The sequence below is a fragment of the Pseudochaenichthys georgianus genome, chromosome 4 (assembly GCF_902827115.2).
Source record: "Pseudochaenichthys georgianus chromosome 4, fPseGeo1.2, whole genome shotgun sequence".
Lineage (NCBI taxonomy): Eukaryota > Metazoa > Chordata > Actinopteri > Perciformes > Channichthyidae > Pseudochaenichthys > Pseudochaenichthys georgianus.
The window spans coordinates 46,365,836-46,382,498 of NC_047506.1; the positions used below are offsets into that span (position 1 = coordinate 46,365,836).

Here is a 16,663-nt window from a genome sequence, read left to right on the forward strand (position 1 = left end):
CAGTTACAGGAACTTTAAATATATTTTCTTTACTTTATACTAATAGTTCTTTATTACCTTTACCTTATTTGTGGGACTATCCATCAATTATTTGAGGTTTACATTTGAAAGTACAGTTCAACCTGAAGAGCCACACTCGTCCGCGCGGGATACGCAGCACACCGTCTGATGAAGCTCGTCGTCCGCACGGGATGCGCAGCACACAGTCTGATGAAGCTCGTCGTCCGCACGGGATGCGCAGCACACCGTCCGATGAAGCGCAGCTTCGCACACGATACGCGACGCCTGTTGCTTGCAGCGACAGCGTCTCACGTCTTTAGCCTGTAGCTTGCAGCAGGATCTAATAGCTTCGCACACTTTAGCCTGTTGCTTGCGGCAGGATTGAGAACAGCGTCTCACCTCTTTAGCCTGTTGCTTGCAGCAGGATGGGGAATAGCGTAGCACACTCTAGCCTGTAGCTGGCAGCAGGATCGAATACCTCAATTCGGATGGATTAGGTTACGTTTTCACTGTAACTACTCTGGTCTTGAAATAACATTACGCATCGAACTGATGTCCACAATGACGTTTATTCTCTTCTTTGCACATTCATGAAACACCGTGAAAACTTGTTTGCCTAGTAGACCAGCAGTAGAATTATCGTTATCACATCGTTGACACTTTTACCGCCCTTTTACTCTCTCCAAACACAATATAAACATCCGGGGCAAGAGGTCACATGACTTCCGGAAAGATAACTCTTATCATTTTTACAAAATAAACCAATGTTCAAGCATACATTAAATACTGTTCAAAAAAGGACAAAACAATAATAAGGGACCTTTGAGCGTCAGCTACAAAGGATACATTTTGGGTATCAAAGATGAAATCTAGAAAATGAAGTACTTTGTTTTAGTAGATTTCGTTTAGAATCTGACTCTATATGGCAGTTTGTGATTTTGAGGCTATTTCAGTGAAACATGCCCTTTTGAACATTTGACGGATTTATGCTTAATTCTCTCAAAAGGTTACTGAAAGATACACTTTTGTGGATAAAAGCTGAACACTAGATAATGAAGTACTTTGTTTTAGTAGATTTTGTTTAGAATCTGACTCTATATGGCAGTTTGTGATTTTGAGGATATTTCAGTGAAACATGCCGTTTTGAACATTTGATGGATTTATGCTTAATTCTATCAAAAGGTTACTGAAAGATACACTTTTGGGTATAAAAGATGAAATCTAGAAAATGAAGTACTTTTTTTTAGTAGATTTCATTTAGAATCTGACTCTATATGGCAGTTTGTGATTTTGAGGCTATTTCAGTGAAACATGCCGTTTTCAACATTTGACGGATGTATGCTTAATTCTCTCAAAAAGTTACTGGATGATACATTTTGGGTATAAAAGATGAAAACTTAGAAATGAAGTACTTTGTGTTAGATTTTTGTTAAGAATGTGACTCTTAATGGCAGTTTGTGATTTTGAGGCTTTTTCAGTGAAACAATGCCGTTTTCAACATTTGACGGATTTATGCTTAATTCTCTCAAAAAGTTACTGAAAGATACATTTTGGGTATAAAAGATGAAAACTTATAAATGAAGTACTTTGTGTTAGTAGATCTTTGTAAGAATGTGACTCTTAATGGCAGTTTGTGATTTTGAGGCTATTTCAGTGAAACATGCCCTTTTGAACATTTTATGGATTTATGCTTAATTCTCTCAAAAGGAAAGATCCACTTTTGTGGATAAAAGCTGAACACTAGATAATGAAGTACTTTGTTTTAGTAGATACATCTGTCAAATGTTCAAAACAGCCTTGTTTCACTGAAATAGCCTAAAAATCACAAACTATCATTGAGATGACTTTTGGAGAGAATTAAGCATAAATCAGTCAAATTTTCAAAACAGCCTTGTTTCACTGAAATAGCCTCAAAATCACAAATTGCCATTCAGATGACTTTTATGCTTCATTCTCTCAAAAGTCATCTGAATGTTAGTTTGTGATTTTGAGGCTATTTCAGTGAAACAAGGCTGTTTTGAACATTTGACAGATTTATGCTTAATTCTCTCCAAAAGTCATCTGAATGGCAATTTGTGATTTTGAGGCAATTTCAGTGAAACAAGGCTGATTTGAACATTTGACAGATTTATGCTTAATTCTCTAGAAAAATCATCTGAATGGCAGTTTGTCATTTTGAGGCTATTTCAGTGAAACAAGGCTGTTTTGAACATTTGACAGATTTATGCTTAATTCTCTCAAAAAGTCATCTGAATGGCAGTTTTGGAGAGAATTAAGCATAAATCTGTCAAATGTTCAAAACAGCCTTGTTTCACTGAAATAGCCTCAAAATCACAAATTGCCATTCAGATGACTTTTATGCTTCATTCTCTCCAAAAGTCATCTGAATGGCAGTTTGTGATTTTGAGGGTATTTCAGTGAAACAAGGCTGTTTTGAACATTTGACAGATTTATGCTTAATTCTCTCAAAAAGTCATCTTAATGGCAGTTTGTGATTTTGAGGCTATTTCAGTGAAACAAGGCTGATTTGAACATTTGACAGATTTATGCTTAATTCTCTCCAAAAGTCATCTGAATGGCAGTTTGTGATTGTGAGGTTATTTCAGTGAAACAAGGCTGTTTTGGACATTCGACAAATTTATGCTTAATTCTCTCCAAAAGTCATCTGAATGGCAGTTTGTCATTTTGAGGCTATTTCAGTGAAACAAGGCTGTTTTGAACATTTGACAGATTTATGCTTAATTCTCTCCAAAAGTCATCTGAATGGCAGTTTGTGATTGTGAGGTTATTTCAGTGAAACAAGGCTGTTTTGGACATTTGACAGATTTATGCTTAATTCTCTCAAAAAGTCATCTTAATGGCAGTTGTTATTTTGAGGCTATTTCAGTGAAACAAGGCTATTTTGAACATTTGAGAGATTTATGCTTAATTCTCTCCAAAAGTCATCTGAATGGCAGTTTGTGATTGTGAGGTTATTTCAGTGAAACAAGGCTGTTTTGGACATTTGACAGATTTATGCTTAATTCTCTCAAAAAGTCATCTGAATGATAGTTTGTGATTTTGAGGCTATTTCAGTGAAACAAGGCTGTTTTGAACATTCGACAGATTTATGCTTAATTCTCTCAAAAAGTCATCTTAATGGCAGTTTGTGATTTTGAGGCTTTATCAGTGAAACAAGGCTGTTTTGAACATTCGACAGATTTATGCTTAATTCTCTCCAAAAGTCATCTGAATGATAGTTTGTGATTTTGAGGCTATTTCAGTGAAACAAGGCTGTTTTGAACATTTGACAGATTTATGCTTAATTCCCTCCAAAAGTCATCTGAATGGCAGTTTGTCATTTTGAGGTTATTTCAGTGAAACAAGGCTGTTTTGGGCATTTGACAGATTTATGCTTAATTCTCTCCAAAAGTCATCTGAATGGCAGTTTGTGATTGTGAGGTTATTTCAGTGAAACAAGGCTGTTTTGGACATTTGACAGATTTATGCTTAATTCTCTCCAAAAGTCATCTTAATGGCAGTTGTCATTTTGAGGCTATTTCAGTGAAACAAGGCTATTTTGAACATTTGAAAGATTTATGCTTAATTCTCTCCAAAAGTCATCTGAATGGCAGTTTGTCATTTTGAGGCTAATTCAGTGAAACAAGGCTGTTTTGAACATTTGACAGATTAATGCTTAATTCTCTCAAAAAGTCATCTTAATGGCAGTTTGTGATTTTGAGGCTAATTCAGTGAAACAAGGCTGTTTTGAACATTTGACAGATTTATGCTTAATTCTCTCAAAAAGTCATCTTAATGGCAGTTTGTGATTTTGAGGCTATTTCATTGAAACAAGGCTGATTTGAACATTTGACAGATTTATGCTTAATTCTCTCCAAAAGTCATCTGAATGATAGTTTTTGATTTTGAGGCTATTTCAGTGAAACAAGGCTGTTTTAAACATTTGACAGATTTATGCTTAATTCTCTCCAAAAGTCATCTGAATGGCAGTTTGTCATTTTGAGGCTAATTCAGTGAAACAATGCTGTTTTGAACATTTGACAGATTTATGCTTAATTCTCTCAAAAAGTCATCTTAATGGCAGTTTGTGATTTTGAGACTATTTCATTGAAACAAGGCTGATTTGAACATTTTACAGATTTATGCTTAATTCTCTCAAAAAGTCATCTTAATGGCAGTATGTGATTTTGAGGCTATTTCAGTGAAACAAGGCTGATTTGAACATTTGACAGATTTATGGTTAATTCTCTCGAAAAGTCATCTGAATGGCAGTTTGTGATTTTGAGGCTATTTCAGTGAAACAAGGCTGTTTTGAACATTTGACAGATTTATGCTTAATTCTCTCCAAAAGTCATCTGAATGATAGTTTTTGATTTTGAGGCTATTTCAGTGAAACAAGTGTTGAGAGCTTCATAGTATGAAGTAAATACTTAAAACGAAAGTTAGTTATAAATCATATATGATCAATCATATTCTTGTATGAACCCATAATGAGAATGCTTCTTGATGGTTTTTGAATATGTATGTATGCTTACAATTTTAGTTGTTGCTGTTTGTTACGTGCCGTAGTGTATGTGTGGTCGTGTGTGTGTGTTTTCCTCTCTCTCCCTCTGATTGTCCCCAGGTGCAGCCTCCCCCCAGGTGATCCGAATTAACAATCAGGACTTCCATATAGGACCGGAGGAGGACGGCAGTGAGGGCCTTCTTTCTCTCCTTCTCGTCTGGCTGCATGTGTGCAGCCTGTCTCTGTGTGAGACCCAGCATAGTTGTGTTGTTTGTTGTACGTTCGTGTTGTACTTTGGCTGGTGAGCCGCCTTACTTATTGACGCATTAAAACCTCACTTAAACTCCTTCGGCATTCCGTTTCCTCTCCTTTTTCTCTCGTCCGGCTGTCTGGTTTGTCGCTACTTCCCTTGGTACCCCTAGCTCTACAAGGGAACGTAACATGGGGGCTCGTCCAATCTTTGAGACAAAGAGTGAGTATTTGGTTGTTGGTTAGTGTTGATATTGTGTGTGGTGGTGAGCAGTAGTGTATATAGGTGTAGAATTGGCTGTGAAATGATTTACTGTTGAACAGCTTCCTCAGTTTAGACAGGGGAGTGTCTAGCTGGACTGAATCAGTCCTTCCTTCAGGCACTCATTTTTTATTTTGCCTTTTTTATTTTTCGGGGTAATCCTGGGTGGGGATTCATTCCCTGTTGGGGGCAGGCGATTCAGGGTTTCGGCCGCTGATGGTTGCCTTTAAAGTCGCCTCGAGCCCGGCACGCTCCAGAAGATAGGTAGGTAAAGTTTGGTAGGCAGGATCTGGGGAAGTTTGTAAATAAATAATAATATTTGTAAGTAGCCGTTGCTATGGGGTCTAAATTAGATGCCAGGGTAAAAGTGCGTATGGCTCGTCTCCAGTGTGAGAGGGAGGAGCGTGAGCGTGAGCGAGAGTTTCAGCTCAGGAGGGAGCTGGAGATCAGGAAGTTGGAGGCAGACACTGCTGTCCGGATGCGTAAGCTAGAGCTCCAAGCAGCTGTGGTGGGTGATTCTGCCGTTACACCTTCAGGTTCTGCTGCTGCTTTTGATGTCGGTAGCAACATTCAGCTGGTCCCTGTCTTTCTTGAGTCGGAAGTGGAGATGTTCTTTGGTGCATTTGAGCGCATTGCTGCTGCCCTGCGCTGGCCAGAAGACGTGTGGGCCATACTTGTACAGTGCAAGCTAGTCGGCAAGGCTCAGGAGGCTTGCTCTTCCCTTTCTGTTGAGGATAGTTTGGAGTATGACAAGGTGAAAGGTGCTATTCTCAGGGCATATGAGCTTGTGCCTGAGGCCTACAGGCAGCGTTTCCGCGGCATGAAGAAAGCTTCTGGCCAAACATACGTGGACTTCGCGAGGGAGAAGAAAGTCCTCTTTGACAGGTGGTGTAGAGCATGTACAGCGGATGACATAGCTTCAGTATGTGAGCTGATGCTGTTGGAGGAGTTCAAAAACTGTGTACCGGAGCGTACGGTAGTCTACCTGAATGAGCAGAGAGTGACTACCCTTCAGCAGGCTGCCACTCTGGCAGATGAGAGTGCGCTGATACACAGGAGCGTTTTGTTTCAGCAGGACCCTCCTCAGCGGGACACTTATCGGAGAGCTCCTGATAATGATGTTCCCTGTGCCAGTGTTCCATTGTTAGGTCCCAGGATAGACAGAGCGTGTTATTTTTGTCTTGACCCAGGTCACATGATAGCAGACTGTGCAGCTTGGAAGCGAAAGCAGGCCACCACTATGGCGGATGAGGAAGGGCTTGAGCTATCACACAGTGGTGTTTTGGCTCAGAGCGATTCTCCTCATCGTGTTGGTTTCCGGAAAACTCGTAACAGGCGTGCCACACAGGCTCATTCTGTCTCTCTTCCAGGACCCAAGAAAAAGAGAGTGTTTCTTTTGTCTTGATCCTGGTCATCTAGAGGCAGAGTGTGTAGCTCGGAAGGAGCAGGTGGCAGCGGCTCTGGAAAAGCCAAAAGACCGGCACCCGGTTGCGATGCGACAGAGTGGTGAGTTGCAGTTGAGTTCTGCATCCGTCTGTGACAGTGCTGTGGGTGTGGGTGTTTCCGTCTCTGAAGCGGTTGGTGTGGACCTAGCTCAGAGCGATGTGGATCTGTGTTCAGTGAGTGGTGTGTGTGTTGTGTGTGTTCCATGTGTTGCTCCGGTGTTGGCTGCTGGTGAGCAGTATAAGGTGTGTTTTATGGGGGGAAGTGTTACGTGCCGTAGTGTGCGTGTGGTCGTGTGTGTTTTCCTCTCTCTCCCTCTGATTGTCCCCAGGTGCAGCCTCCCCCCAGGTGATCCGAATTAACAATCAGGACTTCCATATAGGACCGGAGGAGGACGGCAGTGAGGGCCTTCTTTCTCTCCTTCTCGTCTGGCTGCATGTGTGCAGCCTGTCTCTGTGTGAGACCCAGCATAGTTGTGTTGTTTGTTGTACGTTTGTGTTGTACTTTGGCTGGTGAGCCGCCTTACTTATTGACGCATTAAAACCTCACTTAAACTCCTTCGGCATTCCGTTTCCTCTCCTTTTTCTCTCGTCCGGCTGTCTGGTGTGTCGCTACTTCCCTTGGTACCCCTAGCTCTACAAGGGAACGTAACACTGTTTGATAACTTTGCGTTAAAAAGAGGGTGTTGAGAGCTTCATAGTATGTTGAATACTTAAAACGAAAGTTAGTTATAATCAAATACAATCAATTATATTCTTGTATAACCCATAATGAATATGCTTCATATTTTAGGTTTTTCTATATCTACAGCATAAACAAAGTGGTTTGTTAAGATTGAGTGTAAGGCCTATGATTTATGCCCTACTCTCTGATAAGAGAGCAGGCAGGTTCTTTCCTCTCCTCTCACAGCAGGGAGGGGGCTCCGGACTTAAGGAGAAACACATTGAGGCCTCAAAAAGGTGGTTATGTCATAGTCATAGAATATGTCTAGTCATGTTTTGTTTTACACAAACTTGGGAAGGTGTGTCTTATGCCAGAGCCAATAGAATATGTTGGTTGGGTATAGAGGAGGTGTTTGTGGGTTTTCTATCCGGTTTTTTGAGCATAAAAAGACTGGCTTTTTGGGATTTCGAGGGGGAGAGAGGGGGAAACCCCTGGTATACTCTCTCCTGGTAAGCTCTGTCCTTCAGAGCTGGGTTAATAGCTCTCGGTAAGGTTCTCTCAAACTTGGTAAATATCTCTTGAATTTCTTGGTTGGAATGCTGAGTGAATGTCTTTGAATGAGTGAATGTCTTTGAATGCTGAATGGAATGATTTGACGGAAAGAAGCGTTTGAGTATTAGTACCCGCCTCCGTGAGGAACTTCGTCCGAAATCATGCGGACAGGTATGGGTTTTTGAATGTTAGTACCCGCCATCTGTGACGGAAAGAAGCGTTTGTGAGTATTAGTACCCGCCTCCGTGAGGACCTTCCTCCGAAATCATGCGGACAGGTATGGGTTTTTGAATGTTAGTACCCGCCGACTGTGACGGAAAATAAAAAGGTATGGAATCGATGTGAATTGATTTGGTGAATGAAAAGTTGAATGTGCTTTTTATTATCACCGGTCTTTTTATGAGGAAATGCCTCTAAATTCTATCGGGATATTTTAAATGTCACAACTGAATTGGGCAGTTGAACTGAAACATTTTGGTAATAAATGTAAGACTGTGAATTAAAGTTTTATATTTGAACATGATCACAGCATCATTTTTTGTTTAGTATGATTATAATGTTGTAAAGAGAGAGGGGGAAACCCCTGGTATACTCTCTCCTGGTAAGCTCTGTCCTTCAGAGCTGGGTTAATAGCTCTCGGTAAGGTTCTGTCAAACTTGGTAAATATCTCTTGAATTTCTTGGTTGGAATGCTGAGTGAATTTCTTTGAATGAGTGAATTTCTTTGAATGCTGAATGGAATGATTTGACGGAAAGAAGCGTTTGTGAGTATTAGTACCCGCCTCCGTGAGAAACTTCCTCCGAAATCATGCGGACAGGTATGGGTTTTTGAATGTTAGTACCCGCCATCTGTGACGGAAAGAAGCGTTTGTGAGTATTAGTACCCGCCTCCGTGAGGAACTTCCTCCGAAATCATGCGGACAGGTATGGGTTTTTGAATGTTAGTACCCGCCGACTGTGACGGAAAATAAAAAGGTATGGAATCGATGTGAATTGATTTGGTGAATGAAAAGTTGAATGTGCTTTTTATTATCACCGGTCTTTTTATGAGGAAATGCCTCTAAATTCTATCGGGATATTTTAAATGTCACAACTGAATTGGGCAGTTGAACTGAAACATTTTGGTAATAAATGTAAGACTGTGAATTAAAGTTTTATATTTGAACATGATCACAGCATCATTTTTTGTTTAGTATGATTATAATGTTGTAAAGAGAGAGGGGGAAACCCCTGGTATACTCTCTCCTGGTAAGCTCTGTCCTTCAGAGCTGGGTTAATAGCTCTCGGTAAGGTTCTGTCAAACTTGGTAAATATCTCTTGAATTTCTTGGTTGGAATGCTGAGTGAATTTCTTTGAATGAGTGAATTTCTTTGAATGCTGAATGGAATGATTTGACGGAAAGAAGCGTTTGTGAGTATTAGTACCCGCCTCCGTGAGAAACTTCCTCCGAAATCATGCGGACAGGTATGGGTTTTTGAATGTTAGTACCCGCCATCTGTGACGGAAAGAAGCGTTTGTGAGTATTAGTACCCGCCTCCGTGAGGAACTTCCTCCGAAATCATGCGGACAGGTATGGGTTTTTGAATGTTAGTACCCGCCGACTGTGACGGAAAATAAAAAGGTATGGAATCGATGTGAATTGATTTGGTGAATGAAAAGTTGAATGTGCTTTTTATTATCACCGGTCTTTTTATGAGGAAATGCCTCTAAATTCTATCGGGATATTTTAAATGTCACAACTGAATTGGGCAGTTGAACTGAAACATTTTGGTAATAAATGTAAGACTGTGAATTAAAGTTTTATATTTGAACATGATCACAGCATCATTTTTTGTTTAGTATGATTATAATGTTGTAAAGAGAGAGGGGGAAACCCCTGGTATACTCTCTCCTGGTAAGCTCTGTCCTTCAGAGCTGGGTTAATAGCTCTCGGTAAGGTTCTGTCAAACTTGGTAAATATCTCTTGAATTTCTTGGTTGGAATGCTGAGTGAATTTCTTTGAATGAGTGAATTTCTTTGAATGCTGAATGGAATGATTTGACGGAAAGAAGCGTTTGTGAGTATTAGTACCCGCCTCCGTGAGAAACTTCCTCCGAAATCATGCGGACAGGTATGGGTTTTTGAATGTTAGTACCCGCCATCTGTGACGGAAAGAAGCGTTTGTGAGTATTAGTACCCGCCTCCGTGAGGAACTTCCTCCGAAATCATGCGGACAGAATGTTAGTACCCGCCGACTGTGACGGAAAATAAAAAGGTATGGAATTGATGTGAATTGATTTGGTGAATGAAAAGTTGAATGTGCTTTTTATTATCACCGGTCTTTTTATGAGGAAATGCCTCTAAATTCTATCGGGAGATTTTAAATGTCACAACTGAATTGGGCAGTTGAAGTGAAACATTTTGGTAATAAATGTAAGACTGTGAATTAAAGTTTCATATTTGAACATGATCACAGCATCATTTTTTGTTTAGTATGATTATAATGTTGTAAAGAGAGAAGGTAAAAACCTTGTATTAGTTTGGACCTATTTTTCTTCAAATAAACTGATCCCACCTTTTGGACTGGGACAACTTAAAGGACATCTGTGCTCTCCTCTCCTGCTTCAAAGGTAAGACTGCACCCTGCCACACACACACTTAGGTAGGAACACACCTCATTCACTGATACCAAAATCCTTCGGGATCGCTTAAACAGATTAAAAAGAGTTGTCTGAATTGAAACAGCAGTTAATTGAACCTGGTTCTTCGGGGTAGAGGTGAGATCTTGCTGACGTTTGGTGGATCTGAGCCAAGCAGTAAACATACATAGACTCAGTAACTTCGGTCAGGTCAATTAGTGAGGTCAGAGTAATTTACCGGAATAAATTATCAGGACCTCACCTATACTCTAAACATGGCGCCAAACGTGGGGCTCTGTGAAAAGTAATACTTTTACAGAGTCAAAATACAAGAACCAAAACGACCTAGTGAAAAAAGTCGATGAGTACAAATCAGTGAAATACAGGCTGAAAGTCTTGTTAAAATACCTACCCGAATCCTAGAATATATATTTTAACCTAAAAGTGTAGTAATTTAAGTTCATACTATTGCACCGGACTGAGGGTTATATTATATCGGATATTGCTGTCTGTTAAAGATGGCTGATGAGGTTAAAACGCAATTTAATGACTCAGAGCCAACCACACAGGGAGGGATACACAGAAGCAACATCCGGAGCTTCTGCTCGCCCTGGTCAGCTTAGCCCAGACCCACGGGTGTACCGCGACCTAAATACTTTCCTGTCAGACTACCGTTTGGACAGAGAGCAACAAGCAGGTGGTATAATGTCTGAGACCCTACCTCCACCCTACAGGGATAAAAGCTCAAAAATGCCATTTATGAGTATCTATTAATGTCACGGTCGAGTGAAGGAAGCAGGACCCAAATGCAGATAACTTTTGAGAAACCCTTTATTTTAAGGATAATGCCGAGATACGGAACACTCACCGGTGAACTCAGTCACCAACAAACAATGACCCAACACTGAACACAGACAGAGACAAGACTAAATACAAGAAGGGGTAATCATGACAACGAGAAACAGCCGGGCAGGGGAGGAGAAACACAAGGACAACAGGTGAACACAATCGGGTAATCAGGGAGGGAAACAGACAGAAAGCAGACAGGCAGGAAACGGGGGTGAACACTTAACACAATAAGACAGGAAACCCAAAGACAAGAAAAACACCAACACAGACAAAACTACAAACGTGACATAACATGTGAATTGTGACAGAACCCCCCCCCTCAAGGGACGGATTCCAGACGTCCCTTAAAAAAAAAAACACAAAAGTCCAAAACCCCAAGCAGGGTGGGCGGAGGGGGTCCGGAGGACGGGTCTTGGGCTGACAGCCCAGGAACACAGCGGAGGACCAGGAAGGGGTCTCGGGCGGACGGCCCGGGGTCAAAACAGAGTCCAAGGTGGGGACCATGGAGGACCGAAGGCAGCGGCAGGAAGAGTCAGGGGGCCGGGTCCGAGGGCGAAGGCAACGGCAGGAAGAGTCAGGGGGCCGGGCCCGAGGGCGAAGACTGCAGCTCTCAGGGGGCCGGGCACGAGGGCGAAGACCGGGGCTCTCAGGGGGCCGGGCTCGAGGGCGAAGACCGCGGCTCTCAGGGGGCCGGGCTCTCAGGGGGCCGGGCTCGAGGGCGAAGACTGCGGCTCTCAGGGGGCCGGGCTCGAGCCGGTGTCGACCGGACAGGATCAGGAGGCCGGGCAGGAAAGCGCTGATGGGACAGCTCCGGAGATCGGGCAGGACCCGGTGTCGGCCGGACAGAAACCGGCGCCGGTCGGACAGGCTTCGGCAGGATCCTCCACGGAAAAGGACCAGGAGTTGGCAGGAACCCCGGCGAGACCGGTGATGGACATGGGGCTGGCAGGGCCCCCGGTAGAACCTCCAACGGCACGGGATATAGGGTTGGCAGGACCCCCGGCAGAAGAGTATTCTGCGGGACCTCCAACGGGACAGAAGAAAGGGTTGGCAGGACCCCCGGCAGGAGAGTATTCTGCGGGACCTCCAACGGCACAGGACACAGGGTTGGCAGGACCCCCGGCAGGAGAGTATTCTGCGGGACCTCCAACGGCACAGGACACAGGGTTGGCAGGACCCCCGGCAGGGGAGTAGACGGCGGGACCTCCAACAGCACAGGACACAGAGCTGGCAGGACCCCCGGCAGGGGAGCAGACGGCGGGACCTCCAACGGCACAGGACACAGAGCTGGCAGGACCCCCGGCAGGGGAGCAGACGGCGGGACCTCCAACGAGACCGGACCTAGGGTTGGCAGGACCCCCGGCAGGAGAGTATTCTGCGGGACCTCCAACGGCACAGGACACAGGGCTGGCAGGACCCCCGGCAGAAGAGTCTTCTGCGGGACCTCCAACGGGACAGGAGAAAGGGTTGACAGGACCCCCGGCAGGAGAGTATTCTGCGGGACCTCCAACGGCACAGGACACAGGGCTGGCAGGACCCCCGGCAGAAGAGTCTTCTGCGGGACCTCCAACGGGACAGGACACAGGGTTGGCAGGACCCCCAGCAGGGGAGTAGACGGCGGGACCTCCAACGGCACAGGACACAGAGCTGGCAGGACCCCCGGCAGGGGAGCAGACGGCGGGACCTCCAACGAGACCGGACCTAGGGTTGGCAGGACCCCCGGCAGGAGAGTATTCTGCGGGACCTCCAACGGCACAGGACACAGGGCTGGCAGGACCCCCGGCAGAAGAGTCTTCTGCGGGACCTCCAACGGGACAGGAGAAAGGGTTGGCAGGACCCCCGGCAGGAGAGTATTCTGCGGGACCTCCAACGGCACAGGACACAGGGTTGGCAGGACCCTCGGCAGGGGAGTAGACGGCGGGACCTCCAACGGCACAGGACACAGAGCTGGCAGGACCCCCGGCAGGGGAGCAGACGGCGGGACCTCCAACGAGACCGGACCTAGGGTTGGCAGGACCCCCGGCAGGAGAGTATTCTGCGGGACCTCCAACGGCACAGGACACAGGGCTGGCAGGACCCCCGGCAGAAGAGTCTTCTGCGGGACCTCCAACGGGACAGGACATAGGGTTGGCAGGACCCCCGGCAGGGGAGCAGACGGCGGGACCTCCAACGGCACAGGACACAGGGCTGGCAGGACCCCCGGCAGAAGAGTCTTCTGCGGGACCTCCAACGGGACAGGACATAGGGTTGGCAGGACCCCCGGCAGGGGAGTAGACGGCGGGACCTCCAACGGCACAGGACACAGGGTTGGCAGGACCCCCAGCGGAACCTCCAACAACACTTGCGTAGGGGCTTGAATTGGGAATGGAGAGGGAACTCGAGCGGAGACTTGAGAGGGGACTCGAGAGGAGACTGGAGAGGGGACTCCAGAGGGGACTAGAGAAGGGAACACGAGAGGGGACTTGAGAGGGGAACTAGAGAGGGGACTCGAGGAGGGACTAGAGGAGGGCCTAAAGGAGGGAACTCGAGAGGGGACTCGAGGGGGAACTGGAGAGGGAACTTGAGATGGAAACAGAGAGGGGACTCGAACAGAGACTAAAGAGGGGACTAGAGGAGAGACTAGAGGAGGGACTAGATGAGTAACTAGAGAAGGGAACTCGAGAGGGAACTCGAGAGGGAAACTAGAGAGGGGACTCGAGGAGGGACTAGAGAAGGGACTAAAGGAGGGAACTCGAGAGGGAACTGGAGATGGAAACAGAGAGGGGACTCGAGAAGGGACTACAGAGGGGACTAGAGGAGAGACTAGAGGAGGGACTAGAGGAGTAACTAGAGAAGGGAACTCGAGAGGGGAACTAGAGAGGGGACTCGAGGAGGGACTAGAGGAGGGCCTAAAGGAGGGAACTCGAGAGGGGACTCGAGGGGGAACTGGAGAGGGAACTTGAGATGGAAACAGAGAGGGGACTCGAACAGAGACTAAAGAGGGGACTAGAGGAGAGAGGAGGGACTAGATGTGTAACTAGAGAAGGGAACTCGAGAGGGAAACCAAAGAGGGGACTCGAGGAGGAACCAGAGGAGGGAACCCGAGATGGGACTGTGGCAGCTGGGATCGGGACCATGGCTGCTGGGGCCAGAACTGGGGCTGAAACCATGGCTGCAGGGACCGGAATTGAAGCCAGAATCATGGCTGTTGAAGCCAGAATCCTGTCTATAAGATCCAGCTCTGAAGTCGGAAACATGACTGTATAGGGCGCTCTTGGAGCCGGGACCATGGCCGCTGGGGCCGGCCCTGGAGCTGGAAACATGGCTATATGATACAGTTCTGGAGCCTGGATCATGACTGTGTGGGGCGGTCTTGGAGCCGAAAACATGGCTGCGGGAGCCTGTACTGGGGCTGGAACCATGGCTGCTGGGGCCTGTACTGGGACTGGAACCATGGCTGCTGGGGCCCGTACTGGGACTGGAACCATGGCTGCTGGGGCTCCTTGTCTGGCCTTGCGACGACTCCTCTTAGCAGCCGCCTGAATACTCCGTGGGCCTCCATAAGCCTGACGACTTCCAGCACATGACTCCAGAACAGGAGCAGGAACTGGGACAGAAGCATGGGTTGACCCCAGACGGACAACTCCGAGATGTCTGTAGTCAGCAGGCTGGAAATCACACCTCCAGAGGAAGTCCAACATCCAGTCAGGTAAGAATTCCACCAAGTCGGGCTTCTCCATCGCCAACCGGTGCGCCTCTACCAGGGCGGCCTCCTTCAGCCGAACACTGGACGCTTCCTTCCACCAATCGTGGCAACATTCCAAAGGAAAAGAGAAATGTTGCAGCTCCACCTCAAAAGGATCGTCTGCTGGGTCCATTTCGGGTTGGGTCATTCTGTCACGGTCGAGTGAAGGAAGCAGGACCCAAATGCAGATAACTTTTGAGAAACCCTTTATTTTAAGGATAATGCCGAGATACGGAACACTCACCGGTGAACTCAGTCACCAACAAACAATGACCCAACACTGAACACAGACAGAGACAAGACTAAATACAAGAAGGGGTAATCATGACAACGAGAAACAGCCGGGCAGGGGAGGAGAAACACAAGGACAACAGGTGAACACAATCGGGTAATCAGGGAGGGAAACAGACAGAAACACTTAACACAATAAGACAGGAAACCCAAAGACAAGAAAAACATCAACACAGACAAAACTACAAACGTGACATAACATGTGAATTGTGACAATTAAACCTAGTAGAAAACACATTGTTAGACATGATATTCAGGGAAAAGGAATGTTGGAAATAATAAATGTCAATTATTGAAAATCTTAAACTAGTCAACAAACCATGTTAGTGAACCCTGCTAATAGGAAGCTAAAACATGCAGGAGGAATAGCAGCAGCTCTGGCAAAGAGAATAGGTCCTAGCACAGAGTGATAATATGATAAGGACTATTAAACTGTCAGAAGGCAAGGTGGTGATCAGATGACCCACAAATACTGGTTGTTTTGCATGTACTTTTAAGAGAAAACCTATGTGGGAACTATCAGCAGATATCAAACCCCAATAATATCTTCAAAACTAATATGAGGAAGTTTTTTTGCGAAGCTAAAGCTCAAATACTTTACCAAAATCAACTAAACTATTTTGCTCATGCTTACACTTTTGGAAAAACATATCCCCCTTTCTCTGCTCCCGAGGTGCTGCAGAAAAACCCAGCACACGGGGTCAGATACAGGTGTGACCTCTGGAGGGGAAGAAAATCTGAAGTTGAATGTGCTTTTTATTATCACCGGTCTTTTTATGAGGAAATGCCTCTAAATTCTATGGGGAGATTTTAAATGTCACAACTGAATTGGGCAGTTGAAGTGAAACATTTTGGTAATAAATGTAAGACTGTGAATCAAAGTTTCATATTTGAACATGATCACAGCATCATTTTTTGTTTAGTATGATTATAATGTTGTAAAGAGAGAGGGGGAAACCCCTGGTATACTCTCTCCTGGTAAGCTCTGTCCTTCAGAGCTGGGTTAATAGCTCTCGGTAAGGTTCTCTCAAACTTGGTAAATATCTCTTGAATTTCTTGGTTGGAATGCTGAGTGAATTTCTTTGAATGAGTGAATTTCTTTGAATGAGTGAATTTCTTTGAATGCTGAATGGAATGATTTGACGGAAAGAAGCGTTTGTGAGTATTAGTACCCGCCTCCGTGAGGAACTTCCTCCGAAATCATGCGGACAGGTATGGGTTTTTGAATGTTAGTACCCGCCATCTGTGACGGAAAGAAGCATTTGTGAGTATTAGTACCCGCCTCCGTGAGGAACTTCCTCCGAAATCATGCGGACAGGTATGGGTTTTTGAATGTTAGACTGTGACGGAAAATAAAAAGGTATGGAATTGATGTGAATTGATTTGGTGAATGAAAAGTTGAATGTGCTTTTTATTATCACCGGTCTTTTTATGAGGAAATGCCTCTAAATTCTATCGGGAGATTTTAAATGTCACAACTGAATTGGGCAGTTGAAGTGAAACATTTTG

General features: G+C 45.2%; 1 long non-coding RNA gene across 1 annotated transcript; it reads left to right on the forward strand.

Annotated features, from left to right (window-relative positions):
- The first annotated feature begins 5,777 nt into the window (after positions 1 to 5,777).
- On the forward strand, positions 5,778 to 7,016 carry LOC139433798 (uncharacterized). Its single transcript, XR_011643197.1, has 2 exons — positions 5,778 to 6,634; positions 6,790 to 7,016. It is a non-coding gene; the product is annotated as an uncharacterized lncRNA (long non-coding RNA).
- Positions 7,017 to 16,663: the final 9,647 nt, after the last annotated feature.